Source organism: Cucumis melo, chromosome 10, assembly GCF_025177605.1.
Source record: "Cucumis melo cultivar AY chromosome 10, USDA_Cmelo_AY_1.0, whole genome shotgun sequence".
NCBI lineage: Eukaryota > Viridiplantae > Streptophyta > Magnoliopsida > Cucurbitales > Cucurbitaceae > Cucumis > Cucumis melo.
In genome coordinates, this window is record NC_066866.1 from 23,075,297 (window position 1) to 23,098,744 (window position 23,448).

The window sequence follows — 23,448 nt, forward strand, 5'->3', positions numbered from 1 at the left end:
CACGATCGTGTACCAAACAATCTTGAAAAATAAAACATTGGGACATTGGTACACAATCGTTTAGATTTGGGTAGTTAAATCTAAACGATCAACTATTGGGTAATCAAATCTAAACGATCATGTAGCCAAATCTAAATGTTCTTGGTATAAAATCATGTACCAAATATATTATGTGCGCAAGTGGCCAATTAATCGCGTGTTGATTGAGGCATTTTTGGTGTTTTTCATTGTGAGCTTGTGAGTTTTTTCCATTTTGAAATTATTCTATATAGTGTAAATATTTTGTCAGTTTATTATATTTTTTTATAAAACCCCTATATTTAATTTAATTCAAATATGAATCATATTCATATCTATAAATTCCTCTCATAACTTACAGTTTTAATGTGTATCCTATACGCATTAAATTTTAATCTATTGTTTTAATAAGAATCTCATTTACATTAAATTAATATTTGAACTCATTCAAATATTTTTATTCTCTCATAAATTAATTTTAAATCATATCCAAAATTAAATTTATATAACAAAGTTTAATTAAAAAAACTTTATATTATAATGTATCATCATACATTATATTAATTCTTGAAGTAAATTTGGACATTCAAATTACAATCAATATATATTAACCTCATTACCCTTTACGAGCTAGGAAGGGGACCTAATGGACCTACATATAGGAAGGTACAACGATTTGAGATTAATTTACTAAACTCATTAACCACATTAATCAATATTTGTTAATTGTATGTGTATACTCTACTAAAGACTTAGCAATTACACGAGCCGCGAGACATAGAGCGCATACCACATGGTCATGGTCATGGCATACGAGAACCATATTCTACGTAATAAGACATGGTCATGGCATGCGATATGCTCTCTATGTCTCGCGGCTCGTGTAATTACTAAGTCCTCATTGATTATAAGTTTTCCTATTGCTTGCCCAAGTATAAACGAAACAATAGGTTTATCTGGGTGATCCAGAGTCGGACACAAAGAGTTGATATCATAGATTAGTTGTAGGATTCACTCATCATTCAGACGGTATAAAAGAATTATCTATACAGTATGATGAAGTATAAGTGTAAGCAACATTTGGCTATCTACACTAGAGAATCTGTAGAAAGGGATAAATATGGACGCGAGATGAAATTACGAACTAACTAACATAATAGAAAGTGCAGGAATTCTCCCTGTATTTAGACCATGCGAGAACCTTGATGCAATATGTCTCAAATAACTAGCTTATGATTAAGGCGAGCACCTCTCGATGTCTTAAACGCCACACTTGCTCACCTCTTAGGATGCAAATGACTAAACTTGGTTATGCGAGATGTATATAGAAAGTTCACTTATAAGACTTATAGAACTTCTCTTTTAAGGGTGATAACCTCTTGACGCCCAATACCTACACTTGTTCTTCTTTTGGGATACAAGCGATGGAAGTAATCTTGCCAAGGTGGAGTTTGTCTGCGAACTCCTCCTTATGCGCATTAGCCATATTCTTGCTACTTGCCTTCTCGGGTAGTTGGCGATAAGCATTGGCCCAAGTGATGAATATAGCTCAACTAACGCGATAAGAGTTATAGGCTAAGCTTCTTATCAAGAACTTATCACAAGACCAAACTACAGACAACACATTGATAGATGAACATTAAAGAAATGATACATTGAGAAGGTATAATCATGCAATATATTAAAAAATGTAAGCCTTAGGCCACTATACAATATGAACAAACACATTACAAAGAAATACAAAAATGGCAAGTATAGAAATGAACATTACAAGTTAAAGGAAATGGAAAATGACATTTTTTTTACTCATACTCTAAGCTCCTAGTTACAGATTGACCGGAGAAGAGGAAGAATATTTCTTATAGATGGCGGAAAGGTTATTCTTCTGATCATGTCAACGTCGATTGCAGCATTTGTCAAGTCACATCAACTCCAACTACTATTCTTGTCTTCTAGTGAACCTTCCTCGCGTGATGACGTAGATCCTCGCCTATCAATTGTTCTCTCAGATGGGCTCTTCTCGCGTAGCTTTTGCGCAAGATTCTTTACAATTCACTAGTTTCTTCTTTTGTTTTTATTTCTGCGTTAAGGCAATAAAAACACGATAGAGTAAGTATGGATGCTTATGTAAAGTGTATTTCTAATAAACTAAAACTCTTCTTGTGTCGTTGAGAAAGAGTACGACCCTTTGTTCAAGTCTCGAAGACACCATTTAAAGAAACACTCGTCTACTTATCCTAAAGTCGGGTCGAAATAATGAATTCCATCTTGTGTGATTATGTTTCTAACTCCCCCTCGATCTTGTCCCTAAAATGATAAGCATATTGAGTCAACAAACTGTCTACTCTTACCCATACAAATCAAAAGACAATCCCTCGCGAACAAAAGTTCATAATACACTCAATATTAAGTCGAAGTTACCTAGGTCATTCTAATGAAAATAGAAACCTAACTAGTTAACGGAGGTCATTGCATTTGTATCAAAATACAAAGTGAGTCATATACTTAGTGTTAACAAAATAAGGTACCCAACCTTATCGCTCTATATTATAGACCCTTTGAGCTTTATCTCGAACATTGATCCATGTATGTCTCTACATACATGTTCAAGACTCATCAAACAACTTAGAATGTTAATTTACTTGATTTAGGTTATTAACACTAATAATCAATAACACTTTATTGAAATTACAAAAATAACACTTTATTAATGACGGTCAACAAATTAAATTTATTATCTATGAGTTTTAGGACATAAAACCCAACATAAATATCTTTCAAGTAATTTTCACTCCATATCACCCTCTTGCTAATTATCTCAAATGGTTATTTCATATCTCTTTTCCTATTTTCACTCCTTTCCATTACATGATTTAAAAGAGGAATAAAATTATTCTGATGTTATTACCCTAAAATACTAGTGTAAGAGATAGAGCAATGGGAAAAATGCAATTAGAGTGATTTTGCATCCAAACATAAATGAAGAAAAAGATAAACATAAACATAAAGGTAACGTAAAATTATCTAGTGAAAACTTTCTCGGGCGACGATAATAAAATTCTCCTAAAGAATTAAAGGAACCAATAAAACAAGGATGTAGATCTATCGTCCTTAAATGGGATACGAGAATTTTATTCCAAAAGAAAGTTGAAAAGTTAAATTTTTATATATAGTTACAATAGGGAGGGATACGTGATCTCCACATAGTTACGCGTGAGTGATTTCAAGAGGTGTGATATCTTTTCCGTTATAATTTAAGTGGTAATAATAGGGATTTTCAAAAGATTTAAAGGTAAAAAGGGAAGGTCAAAATTCTCCCCTTATTACCCCTTTTAATATGTAAAGATAAAGATTAAAGATAAAAAATTTTAAAGTAGCAAAGATAAAAGATGTATATTATTTCAATGCATATTGTAACGGGGTAACTTGGGGCTCATTATAAATCACAAGACAAAAGATTGAATCTTTAGTTTTTTACAACACCACCTTTTTTTTCTTTTTGAAATTTTATATTTTTCAAAGTTGTAGATATGCAACCTTGTATATATCAACCATTCAGCTCTAAAAATTTGGATTTTGTTCTTTTTGTTGGGTTTTCTAACAATAGATTAGAAGTGCAATTGTCCTAACATAAAAAAGATTTAGGAAAACATGAGCTTGTTCTATACTAAAAAAGTTTAGGAAAGTTATTCGATATAAAAGGAGTCTATGCCCTTGGTTTTTCGATCGTCCCATTTGAAGCATTTTGTGTTTTAGTATGGTAACTCTAATTAAATTCCTTTTGTATATTCTTAGTTGGAGAGTGAGTAAAAGGTGAGAGTGACAAAAACTTTGAGAATGTTTTTGTAATGGAGGTCAGGAGAGAAAAAATTATTTTTGTGATTGTAGCGATCTTTTACCTAATGGGTTTCTTTTTTGTTGGTTTTTCTTCGAATTGGAAGATTTGTTTGATTTCTCTTGTTTTTCTTTATAAGATTGGGAGGTTTTATCCCAACAAATTTGACTCACCATTTTCACCAAATGCTTCAATTTAATTTCTAAATATTCAAAAACTAAAATTTAAAATCTATTTGATATCTATTTGATGTTTTGTTATTTGGTAACTAAAATTTAAAATATTCAATCACAATAGAAGCTTTTATATGTTTTGTTAGAGTACACTAATTTCATCCAAAAGAATTCCATTACCTGTATTTTAAAAAGCCAATTTGAGATTAAAAATCACTTTGGTCTATAAACTTTTGTGGAAATAATAATTTAGTCCTTGATCTTTTATTTGTAATGATAAGACTTTTAACTTTTAATTTTATAACAATTTAGTAATCTAGCTTTACAATGTAACAATTTGGTTGAAATCAAAATTCTGTAATGATTTCAAAATACGATGATTTTTTTTTCTGTTGGAAATTAAATTGTTACAAACTTGAAAATACAAAAGCCTAAATTATTATATACCAAAGTTTATGAACTAAATTGGTACAAAATAAAAAATATAGAAAACTAAAATTGTTACAAATTAGAGTTAGGGGACTAAATTGTTACTTCCATCGATGTTTGAGAATAAAAATAGTTTTTAACTGAACTAAAAAATGTTTTTAAAATAAGCTTTTGTTTTGAAGTTTTGATTAAAAATCCAATCATTGATGCACGTTAGAAAAAATAACAATTAATTTTCAAAAAACTAAAAGAAAATTGGTTATCGAAGAAAAACCTCACCTAAATAATGAAGAACAATACACAAAGCCATTTGCCGTTGATATTTTATTCAAAGAAGACAAAATTCATTACAAAGGTAAATATACTTTGTCATGATTCTATTTTTGCCAAATTCCTAAAAAAACTAAAATAAATGGTTTTAGATAATTAAATGGGATCTTTTTACAAATTAATAAAGCGGTAAATTATTTACACTCTATAGAACAATTTCTGAAACCGAAAGAGCCCCCAGAATGCAAAATACCAAAACTACCCCAATAAACGCGCGATTAATCGTCCGAGCGCACCCGTTTAATGTTAGTAAACGATAGAAACGATCATCATACATGATCTTGTACATAACCATGTATATAAACGATAAAGTAATAAACAAAAAAAGATGCAGAAAAAGATGTAGAAAAAGTTTAGATATAGATGATCATGTAGAGTAGCTTCAACGATTCTATATGTAAGTATAAACGATCATTTATAGAAACTAGCTCCAATAACTCATAATTACAAAAATACCATCAAAATCAAGGGACTATAAAAAGGTTAAGGAACTTGCTCGAACTTTTAATCTTCTTTACAATCCTTTATCTTCTTCACCACTTTTTCGTCCATCATCTTCCTCGTCTTTCGTTTATATCCTCGTAACTACTTCAACAAAAATGTCTCGATCAATCACAATCTATCTCGCATACAAAGAGGTCTTAATATATATTCATTTCGATCTATTCGCATCATCTATATATATCTATCACGATCTATCTGGCACACAAAAAGGTATGAATCTATATTCATTTCGATCTATCTGTATTTATCACAATCTATCTCGCATACAAAGACGTCTGAGTGTATACTCATTGTATATATTTCATTAAATAATTTATATTAATTTTTTTTTTTACAAATAGATGCTGAGCAAGAAGAAACAAGGATCATGTAACAAATCAATAAAGTCTAAAGTAAAGACGGAAGAAAGAAAAATTAAGAAAGAAAAAGAAATAAAGGCAACAAACTAGAATTTTAATATATTTCTGTATAGCATTGTATATTTGTATATCTAGCTCTGAATAGCACTCTGTATTTGTAAATTTGTTAAAACTAGTCTTTGTTTGAAACATACTGTTTACTATGTCTTTCAACAGGTGAAACACTATCCAAATAACATTATTATGGACGATGAACAAAAAAAATCTTAGAATTATTGTATACTACAGTTGAGAAACATTGAATCAAATCAAATCGAAAATATACCAAAGAATTCTTTCTCGAGTTTTGACAAACAGTCATTTTGGCCAGTTCCTTAACATTAAAATGGCCAAAATACCAACTCAATTCCTAAATTTTCTATTAAGAAAGCAATGTCATACAAAAAAAAAAAAACTAATGTCCTTGCTTTTAACTTCAATGGACAAATAGTAGAATTTGGGTTGAAAGAATTTTGTTTCGTGACTGGACTAAAATGCCCTTTTCTGTCATGACGCCTTTATAACGATAAGAGATATAGAAAGAACTTTCAAAGTGTTACGCAATGAGGAAGACTCATTGAAAGAAAAACTAGTTAACCTCTATATCTTAGAAGTGTTTTTGATTCCCAAGGAACAACACAACCACATAAATCTCCAACATCCAGACTAAGGGTGTAATTGGGTCGAGTCGAGTCGGGTTTCCTTCAAAATCGACCTGACCCGACCCGAAATGTACGGTTACTTTGGTAGTAGAGTCCGATCCAACTTGACTCACATTTGGGTCAGGTCGAAATGGATTGGGTCAGATCGGTTTTTTTCATGTAGAAGTAAAAGTAGAACCCCTAAACCCTTTATATCTCCGTCAATAAGTAAAAGTAGACATTCTCACAATTCCTTAAATTCCCCTTCCAACCCATTCAATTTAATGGATTCGAAAAACAACCAGGCAGCTACTTTCTCAATAAACAAAATATATTTAAATGCTAGAAGCCTAAAGAACAGAATTAAATCAGCCACTTTTATCGACATGGAACAGAGTCTACCATGTTCACCTTCATTGGCTAATATCTCATCAGATTCTCGAACAAAGTCATCAACCTTTTTCAACCAATATTCCTCAACGACAAGTTTTATGTCTTCAACATTTTTTCTTGCATAATGGATCTTGTGTTGCACAGATTCTCAACAGTGTATTCAACAATTTTTGCAGTGATTGAAATAAAGATGTCCATTATTATCCTTTGTTCTTGATCTTGAAAAGGATCAAAACCTACAAAAATACTTGAAGAGCTAAAACCCCACAAGGAATGAACCATAATAATTTTGAAGATTTTGCCTAAAAGAAAAGTAAGAGTGAACACATACAGATCACAAAGTAAAAACTATCTAAAAAAATATACATAAATTGTCCAGTTTATAACACTAGAAGAAATATAGGCTTTAATGTCGGTTGGAAAAAATGAAAAATGAGCATTAATGTCGGTTTTGAAAAGGCGGATGTTTAATGTCGGTTTTCCACCGACATTAAAGAGTAAGCTTTAATGTCGATTTTAAACCGACATTAAAGGTCCATTTAAAATTTTATTTTGTAAAAACAACAACAAATTCTCTCTCTTACTTTACTCTTTCAATCTTTCTCCGCTCGCAAACCCTTTTTCCTCTCGAAATGGAATCCGCTCCTTTCTTCCCCGATGCCTATTTCTTCTCCGATGCCCATTTCTTCTCCGATGCCCATTTCTTCTCCGATGCCCATTTCTTCTCCGTATTACCTTCACTGTGCTATTCAAGCTACAAAAGCATTCGACGACGGCGTCCCTACTCGACGCTAACATCTAACTAATTCCGACGGTGGCAGCGGAAGCTTCACAGCAACGGTAATTTCCATCTTCTTTCAAGTGGTCACAATTTTTTTAATTTGGGGTTTAAGCTGCAATTTTTGTTGACTTCCATTTAGACTGCAAACCACCAATCAATCTCAAAATTCAACACTCGTTGTTTCAGTATTTGAGTATCTGTGGACATGATTTGCATTGCTATCTTGCTATCTTGCATTTAGTGGTTTGGTTATTTCATTGTGATGAGGATTGAGTTTGGGTTTTGATCAAAATTCAATATGAGTTGTTTCAGTATTTTAGTATTTGTTGGGTTGTCTTTAATTTCTCAGTTTCTCTGTAAAAGAACTGACTCAACGTTACAAAATCCAAAAAAAAAAAAGGCTTTTCTGAGAGGCCTCTGTTGTGTTGCCTATCCATTTTTGCCTGCAAGAGCTGTCGCCGTCTATTATGTATGTAGAGAGTGTTTTTGAATTTTGTTGAATAGTTGTGGGAATTGGAATGGAGAGAGAGGTATCCATTCTGACTCTGTTTTTTTATTTCATCCCACAAAGCAGTTGTGGGAATTTGAATTTTGTTGTGTTTTTGAATCCATTTCTGCCTATCCATTCTGACTCTGTTTTTTTATTTCAGTCCCACAAAGCAAAGCTTACAATTTTCAATACCCTTTCATTTCACCATTTTTCTCTCTTTCAAAATGGGTCCATTTTTCTAATTGTGGAATGAAATGAAATGGGTCCATTTTGAATCCATTTCATTTCATTCACAATTTCTCTCTCTTTCAAAATGGGTCCATTTTTTCCTAATTTTTGGGCTTTCCCGTGATATAGTCATCTATTAGTTAGCATTTTATTGTACTTATAGTTATATCTTTACTCTTTCTTTTCTTTATTCTTCTTTTATTTTTGTTTATTTGTATATTGCATTGCAATGGGATGGTGAGGATTTTAATATCACTCTTATAAGGAGAGGACTTTTAGTTAGGATCAAATTAGTTGGGGAATACATTTCATTTTATATATTGCATGTGTAAGAGCTTTGCTTCTACACTGTTAGATACAACTTCTTCTGCGACGAGGTAGTTGGTTTTATAATGTCATCTATTGTGTGAATATGTATATCCATTAACTTTGGTAATTACTTTTTCTAATTGTGGAAGTCCCTATATTTTATATTGTTATCTAGCGATTTCTTTGTTAATTGTATCTTGTTCTTTACTTGACAAGATTATTTGGTAGATCTTATGCTTCTTTTTTGTTTACCATTGCATTTGTGATGTGCAAATGATTTTATTTGGTTTCGAACTGATACAAATGCGAGAGATGGTGTGGAGTGAATAAAAGCTGATTATGGTTCATATATTGTCAAAGTTATTTATGTTCATGATTATTTATAACATAATCGTTGACTGTTACTGGAAAACTATTACCAGAAAACTATGTGCTTATTTGTTAACCATTTAGTATATTTTTGGAGGACATACTACAACAATATATTTTTCTACAGAATTGGGTCTATTCTATCGAAAATTTCCCCCCAGGTTATTTTTTGAAGTGAAGATTAAAAGTTCTTATTATCATATGAGGAATCCGTTTAAATAGGATGCAAAATATGAAAAAACGATTAAACAGTAAATTATATTATTATCTTTCCTTCTCATGAGAGATATTTGTGAAGAGTTTAAAACCATTACAAAGTGATTTGATATGACTACTTATTTAGAAAATGAAAGGTTGGATATCCATCCATTCCATCCCATAACTAATTTGAGTTTCTTAAAAGAAAATAAAAGTTATTGGAGTGTTTAGAAAACAGAAAAAGGCATACCAACAAAGGAGTGGAGGTAATTGACTTTGTTGTCACTTTTAGTTTTTTAACGATATAGGATCAATTGTTCTTAACTATGCTTTTAATATTTGTAAAGGGAACGCCATGCCAATTTTCTATAGGATCCATTAATAATATTGTTGCAGTAGCCACGATAGTTGAGGATAACATTGGATGTCCCAATGTTAAAGTTCTAGTAGACGTGGTTACGGGAGAAAATTTGACTATACCCAATCCAGTGAAGGGAAAGATAGAGACTTTAAATCAAGCATTGGGTAACATTATAGAATGGCCTCGTCGGCTTGTTTCTACGATCAATGACAAACAAGTGTGTATCTTTTTTTACTATTTAAGTTTTGATTTTATTTGTATATGTATTTTGAATTTAAAACCTTGGTTGTGATAGGAGCATTCAACTAGGAAGGATGTCGTATACTCTTCAAATTATACTGACGTTAACGGGATTATTAAGCTTTTAAATAGACATGCCGTGAACAACATGAAGGATGTAGACATGATTCGCATCCCAATGAACGAGCTAATATTTGGAAGTGACAAATTTGTTTATTTAGCTCGTGAAGATTTGTTGCATTACCGTGGCATGGTTGAAATCGGCTATATGTGTATACTAGCGTATATTACGTAAGTATAAGACAACTTATACTCATCTTTATCTCCAATACCACTGTTGTAGTTAGTTTGTTGATATTTTAACTATGGTTGCTTTTACTTAGATGTCTTTGGGATAAATGTGACTGTGCAAGGAATTTTTTTGTCATTGACCAATCAAAAATATCATCACATATCAAAGATCGTGATCTTCGATCCAGAAATTTAGCCAACCAGCTAGAAGCAGTTAACTTGGAACAGAAAGTGCTAATTCCATATAATACCGGGTAAATAAAGAAGAGAAACACATCGATAAATTTCCATTGAGCTTAAATGTGTACTCACATTGAAGATGTTGTTTATTGTAGTTTTCATTGGATGTTGCATGTTATCGATCTTCGTGAAAATTGCGTTTATGTTTTGGACTCTCTTCGGAGTAAAGTCAATGAAGACATTCATGGAATCATAAATGTGTAAGTGTATTCACTTTATTACTTCTTATTTAACTTTATTGTCTTCTAATGTTTCAAAATATTTAGAGGGTTGAAGACATGGCAAGCGAAACACGATCTACAACGCTATCAATCAACTCCAAACTGGAGACCTGTAAAGGTAATTTGCATTTACACGTAATTATTTTTTATGAAACATAAGATTAATTTGTATTCAATTTATATACATGCAGTGCCCTCGTCAATTGGATTCTGTAGGGTGTGGGTACTACTTGCAAAAGTACATACATGAGATAGTGCATAATTCTAGTACTTCTATTACTAGCCTTTTAAGTTTCTACTTTAACTTTTTACATATTACAATTTATGATCTAAACTCATACTTTCCATATCTTTCTCTTTGTATGTATTTCAATACCAAAAATGCATATAGGCAAGAGGAGATTGACGAGATTCGAACTGAATGGGCAGCTTTTGTTAGCAGATTTGTGTAAGCTTTTAAATGTAACGCCCCGAATTTTCGAGGTAAACTTTTATCATTTTGTGTAAATTTTTCGAAAATTTAAAATTTTGGAGTAATTTCTCAGTTTCCTTAGAAGAGGGTAGAAAAAAAGGAGAAAAGAGATTTAGGGATATGAAATTCCTTAAATTAATATTTGTAAATTAATATAATAATAATAATATAATATTAATTATATTATTATTATTATTATTTATTATAATTTTTATATATAATTTAATATTAATAATAATATTATTATTATTTAATATTAATATTAATATTATCATTTATTATTATTATTATTATTAGTATTATTATTATTATTATTATTATTTATTATAATTATTATAATTTAACATTAACATTAATATTATTATTTTAATATTATTATTATTATTATTATTTGATATTATTATTTTTTTTAAAAACCCTAAAAGGCGCGCGACGGCCCCCCCTCTTCCACTTCGTCTTCTTCTTCCTCGTGTTCACGCCGCCGCCCATCTCCGCGTCTTCTCCTTTTTCCATTCTCCTCCTTCGCCCGACGCCGACGTCCGCTACCTCCAACCCTTCGCCTTCATCTTTTTCTTTTCCTTCTTTCTTCACTGTCGACACCCTCTGAACTTCGTCTTCTGCCCACGAACGACCGCACGACCTCGTCGTTCTTCACTGCTGTTCGCACGACCTCGCAAGCCGCCATCCCCGACGATCCCTCTCTTCCTTTCGTGTATCCGAGCAAGTCGTCGGCTCCTCACCCCGATCTTCGACCGGCCACGTATCCCCAGCCGTCGCCGGCATTGGTTTTTCGTTCGTCGGCCCTCTCAAACCGATTCGCGCTACAAACCCGACCCGAGCCGAGCTAGCCGAGCCACCACCCATACCCGAGCCGAAAACCAAGCCGAGCCGCGAGCCACGAGCCGAGCCGAGCCGAGCCGCGAACCGAGCCACGAGCCGAGTCAAGTCGAGTTGAGCCGCGAGTCGAGCCGCGAGCCGAGTCAAGCCGAGTTGAGCCGCGAGCCAAGCCGTGAGCCGAGCCAAGCCGCGCCGAGCCGAGGGTGAGCCAAGCCGAGCCGAGCCACCTAAGCCATATTTTTTCTCCCTCCACTTCGGGTCACGGTGAGTCTTCGGTAAGGATCATTTTGGTAATTTACCCATTGTTGCTATAACCGTTTCGAGTTTGAATATTAGAGTAAGATTGGGTCCTATCTTTCGTTCCTTAAAGGTAGTAGGGATTTGACGCTCAAGTTCTTGGGTCCCACGACAAGTTCATTTGGGAATAGCTCCCTTTACTCGGGTAAGCCGACGTTGTTGTTTCGAATGAATTAAAAAGGTGACTTTTACTGGTGTCATCGTTTAAACCCTGGTGTTTTCGTTTAGGTAGATCTGTTGAGCGTGGACTCGATCGAGGGGCATAACCAAGTTTCAGGTAAGGGTTTTCCTACTACTGGACCTCGGATCGAGGCTGGAAACGTAGTAATCCACAGGGGATTACGCGTTAGTAACTGTACTGAATAAATGGATGTATGTTTGACTTTTAAGTATCGTTGCTATGCTCTTGTCTGATGTAAATGTACGTGACCGCTAGTTGTAGCTTGTGTACCATCGGGTGTAAGGAGTTGTTTACGGCTAGATACCGATGCCCGGATGTTCGGTGTATTGTAGTTATGTTAATGGGCTACGATGTGAACTGGAATTGTATGCTGTTGGTCTTTACAATCTTAAGGTTAGGTGTGTGGTAGTCTATTGTCTGGATGTTGATCATGGAGTGTTGTCGTGGAAGGACTATGCGTTCGATTCTGATTTGACTAGTTGACTGGATCTAAGGAATATCACAATGGTGTGTAAATTGGAAACGCATATAGCAACTGAGGATGTTGTTGTTTAAACCTATACTATCTGGCTGGCAAAGCCTATGGCAAAATTGTAATATGGATGTTGTCGGAGTGTGACTGTTATAGACGGTCTAGTAAGGAATGAGGGGTAACGGTTAGCTTCATCTATAGGGTAGTGTACCTTACGGGTAGGTGTATCCTTCGGGATCACTAGACTGATACGTGCATCCTTCGGGATCACTAGACTGATATGTGCATCCCTCGGGATCACTAGACTGATAGGTGTATCCTTCGGGATCACTAGACTGATACGTGCATCCTTTGGGATCAGGGGACTGATGTGTGCGTTCTACGAAACTACTAGACTGTTTACGTAGGGTACCCCTGAATAGGAAGTTAACTGTTGTTCCCTGACGGGCCCAGTAGTGGGTCCCTTACTGGGTATATTTTATACTCACCCTTTCTCTTCTTTAACTTTTCAGGTAAGGGTACAACGAGGGGCAGACCGACGAGAGGCAGGAAGGACGCGTGAAGGACATATGGACGCGTCTGGTTTTCTTTATGCTTCCGCTGATGTATTTTGTTAGAATATTTGGTTTTGTGATTTTGAGTTGATGACTTGAGTATTTTATTTGAAACTTTCGTGACTGTGATTTAAAATAGGGCCCGAAACTGTTTTTGTAATATTTCTAACGTTTTAATGAATCGTAACCGGTTCATTATGAATTTTTGTGTTTTGTGGTCGAGTCTTAGTACTGAGTAGTGACCTCAGCTTAGTCCGGAAAGTTGGGTCGTTACATTAAATGTGTTTTTTGGTCGAGTTAAGTTAGTAGTTGCTTTCTGTAGTTAGGTTAGTAGTTGATTTTTGTAGTTAGGTTAGTAGTTGGTCGAGTTAAGTTTTTGCAGGGACGGGCAGTCCTATAGTTTTTTGAAGGGCAGGTGGTCCCCTACTAATTATTGTTTGTTAGATAGTTTGTACGTATACTTTAGTTAGTGAAGGAACTTTCTATTGTACATATACATTGTTTATTAATCACGATCTTATATATTATCTTTATATTTTTGAGTTTTCACTTACAGTTGTTGGTTGTTAATTTAAATATGTGATTATATATAGAAGTTGGATGATTTTATTTGTTGTAGTACTATATAGAAGGGTGGAAAGGTGTACTGATATTTTAGGTGTTGGATGATCGTATTTGCTGTAGTACTATATGGAAGTGTGGAAAAGTGTGCTCGTATTTTAGTGTTGGATCTTATGCATTGTAGGTGTTTATTATTGGTTTGCCATGGATGGCAGGATGTGTTGTTTGATATGTGTGATTATATATATAAGTGGATATATTGGAGGATTTGGAGTAGTTGGACTTATAGTGTTGAATATAGTTGTGTTTATTGATATGTGATTATATGTAGTGTTGGATGATGTGTATTTGTTGTAGTTCTATATGGAAGTGTATGTTGGAATTTTAGGTATTATTGTGTGCATTGCAGGTGAACTAGTTATAAGGCATTGAGTAGTAGGCATTATAGCCAGTGTGCAAGCCATTTTTTTTATTTTTTACAATATACGAGACGAACATTTCCGGACGTAATTCGACTCAAATAATATCGGTTTTGCCATCATAAAAACTATTAAAAATACGACATTAAATGTGTCTTTAACGTCGGTTTAAAAACGACATTAAATGTGTCTTTAATGTCGGTTTAAAAACAGCTTTAATGTCAGTTAAAAAAATTAAAGACCTCTTTAATGTCGGTGGAAAAACGACATTAAAGATGTATCATAAGCGACATTAAAGACATCTTTAATGTCAGTTTAAAAACACATTAAAGACAGCTTTAATGTCGGTTCAAAAAAATTAAAGACATCTTTAATGTCGGTTATCCACCGACATTAAAGATGAACCGACATTAAAGGCCTTCAATAACACCTTCAAAGATGTCGGTTTATAACCGACATAGAAGACCATTTAATCTTTAGAATCCTAACAAGCACTACAAGAACATACAATATTAGTAGCTAAAACGTCACTAGGACTGTAGCTGTATTCGCATAGCTAAAACATCACTTGCACTTCTCCGCAGTTCCAACACCTCTGATATTTTGAGAGTAAAGTTTTAACACCACTAACAAGCAAAGAGGTACGAAAGAATATTTACCAAGAGTGGGTTAATGAACTCAGTAGCAAGAAAAGCTTAGGCATAGTCATTTCATCGATTATTGAAATATCACATTTCCATTTTTTCCCTTTATAGCTCATATGGAACCCCCCCCCCCCCCCCCCCCCACCCACCCAAAAAAATAAAAATAAAAATAAAAGAAAATTCCCTTGGTCTCTTCAATACCCATTTCTTGTTTTCTAATTCAAAATAAATTTAAGAAATAAAACTTCTTCCTCAAAGTTATTGGAAGAAAATTTGACTCTATATGGCCTACTTTTTCAGGTAGGCATGGGGCTTCCAAGAAGAGAAAACTAAATATCATTTGGCAAACTGTCAACTAGAAATGTTCTCCAATTAACAACCCTTTGAAAGTTGTATCTGTTTCCTTTTCTCTTTCACCTGGGCATTAAGTTGTTGGGTGTAGTGAACTTATTGGCTTCAAAGTTAAAGTTTAAGGGAGGGAGGAGTAGAAATGAAAATGTATGTTGTAACATCTAAGAGTTAGCATAGGCTATAAGTATTTATAGCATGTGTGTGTGATTTTTTTTCTTTTTGAGTAAAAGAAACATTTGATTGATAATATATAACGGGTGTGAGATTTTTGGGTAAAAGAAACATTTGATTGATACTTCATAGAAATTTGGTATAGACAAACAAATATAAAGGCAAATGAGCAACCAAACAGCAAGCTGTGCAACAATTGCACATTTCTTAAATACCTTCATTCTTCTGAAAACTTTTGTATTTTTAGTAGTGATTTATTAACAGCACAGTAACAAAAATGCAGTCACCTAGCTTTATGGTGTGAAGATAACAAACATTATCCCTAGCGCAACAAAAGATTACATGATTCTATAATTGACCCGTTCAACAATGAAGTTATAGAAATAGACAATTTCTAAGGTGAAATTACTTAACAACAATCAGTTAGAGCTCCTGATTTCCTTCAATTACATCATGTAAATTCTACATGTACACTGAAAGACATCAAACATGCTACTTTTGGTAAAGGAAAAATACGGTCATTAAAATTAAGAATACAGTAGGCCATAGATTATGTTAGGGGTTTCTACTATTTGTAGACAAAAAAAAAAATGCAGCCAAAATACCTAAACTAAATTTCGGGGATGCAATGCAATGCCATCAAAGCTTTTATCGATATTGAACCAATCTACTGCGATGAGCTTGAGAAGAGGATCTCCTAAAACCGACCACATGAACCAATCTACAACGAAAGATAACATATAGTTTCACTTGATCATATAACATTTTATAGCAATTCACAAGTTTTTCCTGAAACCACCCACATGTAAAATTCATAGATAAACACTTGCATTTTCTATCCTAAGCGAACCATTTGCATTTGAAACCCAATTCAAACTCTCAATAATCTAGCCCAGAGAAACTTAAAATATAACATAATTCACTTGATCATACAACATTTCATAGCAATTTAAGATTCAGGCCTTTATGCATAATCAACAATTTGGCAATTATTGTTGAGCGTCAAACTAACAAGTAAAAACAACAAAAATGTAGGATTCATAAGTTCATTACCCAAAATCGAAACTTAAACTATTATTACCTTCGTCTTTGGACTTTAGGTTCAGATACTTGATGGGTAAAGACTATTCCCCGATGTACAAAAGATCTCATCGAGCTGGGATTATCAAACATCATCAAAGCAGAAAGACCAGCCGTCAAAACCAATTAATTAGTGAAAAAAGAAAAAAAAAGGCATTAATAAAACTGCTACCGATTTAAAACAGATTTGAAAAGCGTAATGTAGAGAGAAGTGGAAAACAATGTAAAAGAAAATCTAAAACTGGACTTTATGCTCAAATATTTAATGGGTAAAGACTATTCCCTAACCTACAAAAGGTCTCATCCAGTTGGGATTATCAAACATTCTTAAAGCATAAAGAAAATCCATCAAACGAATTAGTTAGAGAAAAAGGAAAAAAAATTAGGCATTTATAAGCTGCTGCTAATTTAAAACGAATTTGGCAAGCAAAATGCAGGGAGAAGTGGAAAACAATCCCAAAAGACTCAAAATCTGGACTTTAGGCTAAGATATTTTATGGGCAAAGACTATTCCCCGATCTACAAAAGGTTTCATAGGACAAAAACATAGAGAGAAGTGAAAAACACTAGCAAAGTAATCTGCAAGTTGCACATAGTAATTATAAAAGTAGATTGGTGTTAAGTTCCAATAAAAGCTCAAAGCAATAGCCACACAAAAAGCATTCAAAACAGTTTATCACAGAAACAAAAATATTAATACAACACACAGTTGGATGAATGCATTAGAATTGTTTGCGTTTGAAAGAAGGAGATGCAACAACTTACATACTCTCTTTCTCCATGGTGTTCGAAGCACTTTGTGAGGATTTATAAGCAACAAATTTGCAGTTAACGTCAGAAATCCACAAACACTCCAAAGAGTGATATTGTTTCAATATAAAATAACAAAGTGGTCAAGAATTAAGGAGTTATATAACTAAGTCTTAGCCATACCTAGGCAAGAACTTGGAGTCTTTGACTTAATTAAAGTCTCAAGTTTCAATATTCAGGAGAGCTTAATACAAAAAATTCTTGATGTTGTGGTTAAACTTTGTGATGGGTACAGGTGTCTCGAAGAGCTTGGAATCAATTACTAAACACTACTCACCATCGCTTCATTTATAATCTATTAAAATAGAGTAGCAAACAAGTTTGCTCCTGTGACTAAGTGATCTCCAAGAGGACACTAACATTGACAAAAATATAGACTAGTCATTTCATCAACTTGATGGGGAGAAAGAAGAAACGTTCCTACTAGACTTTGTGGATGAATTTTACAAATCTCCCACCAAGGTTCAGAGATGAGTTTCAATTAAAAAAAAGGGGTACTTCACCTAAAAGATTCTCTAAATAACCTAATAGAACAACCTAATTTTTTCTTTGGCAAATACCAAATTCATTCTTCAGCTGGATTACAATGAACTGGAGAAGATCGTGCCATGCTCCTCAAACATGGATCAACTAGACTTTTAATTCGTAAAGAATTTCCCATATCCTTCTTACAATCTACGCTGACTGGACATTAATATTCATAAAATGAGAAGGCATCCTGCACTTTTACTTCATAAGAGAAAACTATTTTACATCAAATTGAAATAATATGTCATGGAAAGATACAATAGTAGAATCAAAGTGATTTTGTTTGTACGCAAAAAAAAAAAAAAAAAAAAAAATAGCGACAAGAAAAAGAAAGTTATGAGTATACAACTAATGGGAAAATGGATAAATGGGAAAATGGAAATACCTAGCTTTGGCCAATGAAAAATAAAAAAAACAACTATAGCAGCAACTAACCTAATCAATAAACCTACAAACAACAACCACTTCCATTAAGATGTTAAAACACACAATTTTCCATGAAAACAAATATACATACCTCAAAGAATCATCATTGTCTCTAGCTTTTGATTTTTTCTTGCCAACTGACTCTACAAGCTTTTGATTTTTTCTTGCCAACTGACTCTACAAGATGAAGTATAAGAAGAAAAAGGTAACTAACATTTTGTTCGAAGAAAATGACTTGCCCGACGGTGGTGGCGAGCACAATGGTAATCAAAGAAGAACTATTCGACGACGACAAGGTACAAGCTAGGAACGAGCGACGACGGTGGTGGATTCCATGGTGATTGAGCATGAGAGATTGCTTCTAGCGGTGGTGGCAGTGGCAGCTGTGGGAAGTCTGGCAAGCATTTTGAGCAACATAGATGGTAGATTCATTGGCACTTTCTAGTTAGGATAATTTACCTTATTGGGGACAAGTCTGAACATATCCTCAAGCTACCATCTCCAGACCGATGATCAGATCGAACAATTCAGTTGTATTCTTAAAGAATATCTGCATCATTTTGTGGACGCAAGACTAAAAGAATTGGGTTCAGCTGCTGGATGTGACCAAATTCTGTTTCAATGCTCATACGTGTTTATCAACCGGGAGAAGCCTGTTTGAGATTGTTTGTAGTAGGCAACTTGTATTGCCATACCTTAGTGAACATCCATGTTTGGGGAAGAACCCCAAACTCACAACTTTATTAAGGAATGGAAATAGAACATAGACATCGCTCAAGAGCACTTAGCGAAAGCCTCGAGGCGGATGAAGAAGTGGACAGATAAAGTGTCGCCCCCTTGAGTTTCGAGCATGAGATTAGATCCTCATTAAATTGTGACCAAAACAGATTCAATTTCAAGGACAAAGACCAGCGGCTTGTTAGGAAATTTGAGGGACCAGTGGAAGTGCTCAAAGGGCGGGGAATACATCTTATAGAGTGGCGTTGCCCACATGGATGAAAATCCATCTAGTAATTCATGTGAGTAACTTAAAGCCCTTCCATCAAGATCCCAAAGACATGCAGTGCAATGTGATAGTTCGACCAACCATCGATCTCAGTCATAAAGAAGACAAAAATGTTGAAGAAATCTTAGTCGAGGGAGTAAAAAATGGCTAAAGACCCACAAGAAGGAGCCATAAGTACCTGTTAAAGTGGAAGAACCTTCACATGGAAGAAACTGATTGAGAACGAGTCGAAGACCTAGAAGCCTAAATGTAGAAGATTGAAGAGTTCAAGCTTTCTAGTCGATAGGGACGTTAACTATTTAAGTGGGAGAAAATGTCACGAGCATGCTTGTTCAGAACATTGTTTGCCTATAAGTCGCACGCCTAGATACCCTTAAAATCACCATATGTTTATGTTTTGTACTTAGTTTAGTCTATTGCTTTCCTTTTTATGTCGTCGACCTAGGGTATGATGTTTCAACATTTTCATATGCAAGTCTCTCAAAGCTAAAAATGTTCAAAATGTACTATAGGGGAGATATAATAGTTAAATCCCTGACCAAGCCTTGTCGTACTCTTTGCAATCAAAGCTTTCTTTGCAATCATAGCTTTCTTTGCAATTGATAGCCTTTAAAGCCTTCTTTAGTGACGTTTTCAATGAATTTCTTTCTCTTACAATTTATAAAATAATTTTCTCAAGAATGGGAAGGGAGGCTACATCTTACCGTGAGTTTGTCCGCGATTTTTGGATTTTGCAAGACTGACCTATTGATTAAGTAAAATAAGTGTTGCATAATCACCTGTCTTGTGTTTAAAAGGTTGTGATTATGACACAATGTAACGCCATGTGTCACAAGCATGCTTGTCCAAGGCGTTATTTGCGCATGACCGCATGTCCGAACATCCTCAAACCACCTTATCTTTCATTTTGTTGTCGCCAACATAGGATGTGACGTTTTCAACTTTTTCATATTCAAGCCTTATTGTACTATTTGCAATCTAAGCTTTATTTGCAACTGACAGTCTTCAATGCTTTCTTTAACGATGTTTTCAATGCTTTCATTAAAGATGTTTTCAATGCTTTCTTTAATGATGTTTTCAATGCTTTCTTTAACAATATTTTCAATGCTTTTCTTTCTCTCTCACATTTTATAAAACCATTTCTCTCAAAATGTGAAGGGAGGCTACATCGTACCGCGAGTTTGTCCTCGACTTCTAGATTTTAGATGGCCGACTTGTTCACTGAGTTAGACCAAGTGTCGCACAATCACCCGTCCTATGTTTGAAAAGTTGTGATTGTGAAAAATGGTATCAGAGCTTTGTTAGCTCCTTGGCTAAGCGAGATACAAGTATGTCGATTTTTAAACAACTGTCGAAGTTGCAATTTGAACGGAATGATCAGAACCATACTGAGGCTAGCTGACAACTTTGCAAGCCTCCTTGCAGTGATCTAACGATTCGGAGGGAGGAACAGAAGCAAAAAGAGAAGATGAGGGGGATACCCCTCGAATGGGTGCATTAAAATTCTTATCGACAATCCAAAAGAAGACATCTCACCAAAATAATGCTTTTGAAAATGGACTCATGTTTTTCCACGCAATCATAAACTCCAAAACCATAAAGAGCACCATGGTGGATTAAGGTGCAACTCATAACTTCATTTCTGAACAAGAAGCACGTCGGGTAGAGTTGAAAATTATGGACACAGACAAGATGAAAGGTTTGAACTTCGAAGTCTTGCAATTTTTTTTTTGGTATAAAAAGGGTATCTCTAGAATTAGGCGAACAAAAAAGAGACGTTGATTTAGTCGTCATCCGTATGGATGACTTTGACGTAGTACTTGACATGAAATTTCTCTTACAACATAAAGCCATTCCCATGACACTAGCTCAGTGTATGGTACTAACGACCAGTAACACGACAGTGATCCAAGCTAAGATCAAATAAGTGAGTGGGGTGAGAATGATTTTAGCCCTACAACTAAAAAAAGTCCTCAGTAGAGAAGAACCAACCTTCATGGTCATCCCGTTAATGGTTGAGCAAATAGAAACTTGGATTGTTCTAGTAGAGATCCAGAAAGTTCTAAATGATTATGTTGATATCATGCCGCCTAAGCTATCCGAGTCTTTTTTAGTGGTCTGAAGGACTCAGAAATTCATATTCATATTTCACTTCGGACCCCTCCGAAGGAGTCAAATTGATCTTATTTAACGATAAAAGATGAAAAATGACTGATTTTGAATGATTCCTTCCTACCAGCCAAAAGTGAAGAGTTCCCCACACAAGTTCTGCTACTGAGGGAGCTCAATGCATTCTACTTGACCTAACTGGCTAAACTCTAAGGGCTAGGCAAGTCTTATTATGGTTAGGGCATGTTTTCAACAGTACATGCTTTTAGCACATATTATTAAGTATGTACAGTATTCACAATAAAATTCTGAAAATGGATAGCATGTCTTCTACTCATTTCTAAAAAGTATGCATTTTTAATAGTGGAATGAATAATTGTGCATTTTCACTATTAAGCAAATGCAAATCAGTGGAATGAATAAGTCCTTCACCTACTTCAATCAGTTCCCTTAACAAGTCTTTTAGATGGACGAGTCAGAAATGTTGAAATTTGTGTCATAAAACTCGTACTTTGTTATTTGATTCAATAAATTTTATTATTGAATGCTATAATCTTAAAACCAATAAATTTAGGTCTTGAGGCTATTTTACCGAGTTTTTCAAATACACTTGAACTTTATGTAGAGACATAAACATGGATTAAGTTCATGTTAATAGCCCAAATAGTCTATAGTGTATGAATAAGATTGGGCGCCTTATTCTGGATAAACATTATGGATGCGGCCTGCTCCGTAGTTAGTACAAACGATGTAATCCTAAATCGTTCATGTAAAGACATGAGAGTGGGGACATCCTATGTAAATGGTTTGCATAAGACTGGAACCATGAAATAGTCACTTTTTGTTATAACACCGTAAACTATAAACTGACTATTTCATTTATGACGACCTAGGTAACTTGATCTTAATCCTGAGCTAACTATGAACTTCTGTTCATTCCGTAGTATCCTTAGATCTGCAGAGGTAAGGGCAGCTTATCATCGCTGGCTCAATAAGCCTCACATTTCAGGGATAAGACCGAGTGGATAGCTAGGGACATAGGGTGCAAGAAGAAATTCACTCCTACCCATTTCTGGGATAGTAGATAGGTTGTTCCCTTAAGGACTGAATCCAAGTCTTGAACAAGAGGCCCCACCTTCTCATTGGCTCGAGAAGGATTCAGGTTTATAGGTTGGACCTTAAACCAATTGTTCAATAGTGGATCAGTGGGTCTTAAGGAGCAAGATGTAATCTCGGTGGTAAAACGATATTTTGACCCAGCCAAGATTACAAAGAACCTGTGAAGGATCAACTTACTCATCATGGTTATATCAGGTGGACAAAAATATATCTATAGTGAGGGGAGTACAACTAAGAGTCTTTAATGGAATGACTCTTTAGTTAACAAATGTTGATTAAGCTTGGTCTAAAAGAGTTTAGCCACTTAATCTCAAATCGTTGGAGCGTATGATCTATAGGTCCATTAGGTTCCCCTACTAGCTCATATGGATTCAACTAAGAAAAAAATGTTGAAGTAACTCGAATTGTTCGAATTAAGAAAAAAGAGAGAAACCGACAAATATATAAGATATAAGTCGGTAGAAATAAACTTTAAAGTATATAGATGCATATAGAGTAAAGCATGATCTTTTTCCTTCCGCTGAAACATGTCTCTTGTTGTTTTTTCCATCAAGAAAGTGAAAGTGGAATGATCAGAAGTCTATAGGCTTGAATCTAAATAGTAGGTTTGGAAAGAATTGAATTTGGATGCCATAGGCTTGAATCTAAATTAGGTTTCTAATCCAACAAGGATTTAGTTCCATAAAGCAATCCATAGGCTTGAATCTAAACAGTAGGTTTCAGTCATATTTATTTTCGTTAATTTTTTCTATCTATATAAGAAAGAGCTTCTGAAACTAAAGGAGAAACTAAAGCAAGGGTCTCATTCCGGAAGGCAGTTCCGCTTGTCCCTGTACAAGTAGTTCTTTTAGTGGTTGCAATCCCGGATGCCTCATTCGTTCTAAGCTATTTGAGAAATATGGATTATGAACTTTTAGGATGAACTACCGATTCGGTAGACAAGTAAATAATCAGTTTAGGGA

The 23,448-nt window shown here is 34.5% G+C and overlaps 1 non-coding gene across 1 annotated transcript; it reads right to left on the reverse strand.

Moving 5' to 3' along the window:
- Positions 1-16,502: 16,502 nt before the first annotated feature.
- On the reverse strand, positions 16,503-16,594 carry LOC127151516 (small nucleolar RNA snoR69Y). Its single transcript, XR_007824565.1, has one exon. It is a non-coding gene; the product is annotated as a small nucleolar RNA snoR69Y (small nucleolar RNA).
- Positions 16,595-23,448: the final 6,854 nt, after the last annotated feature.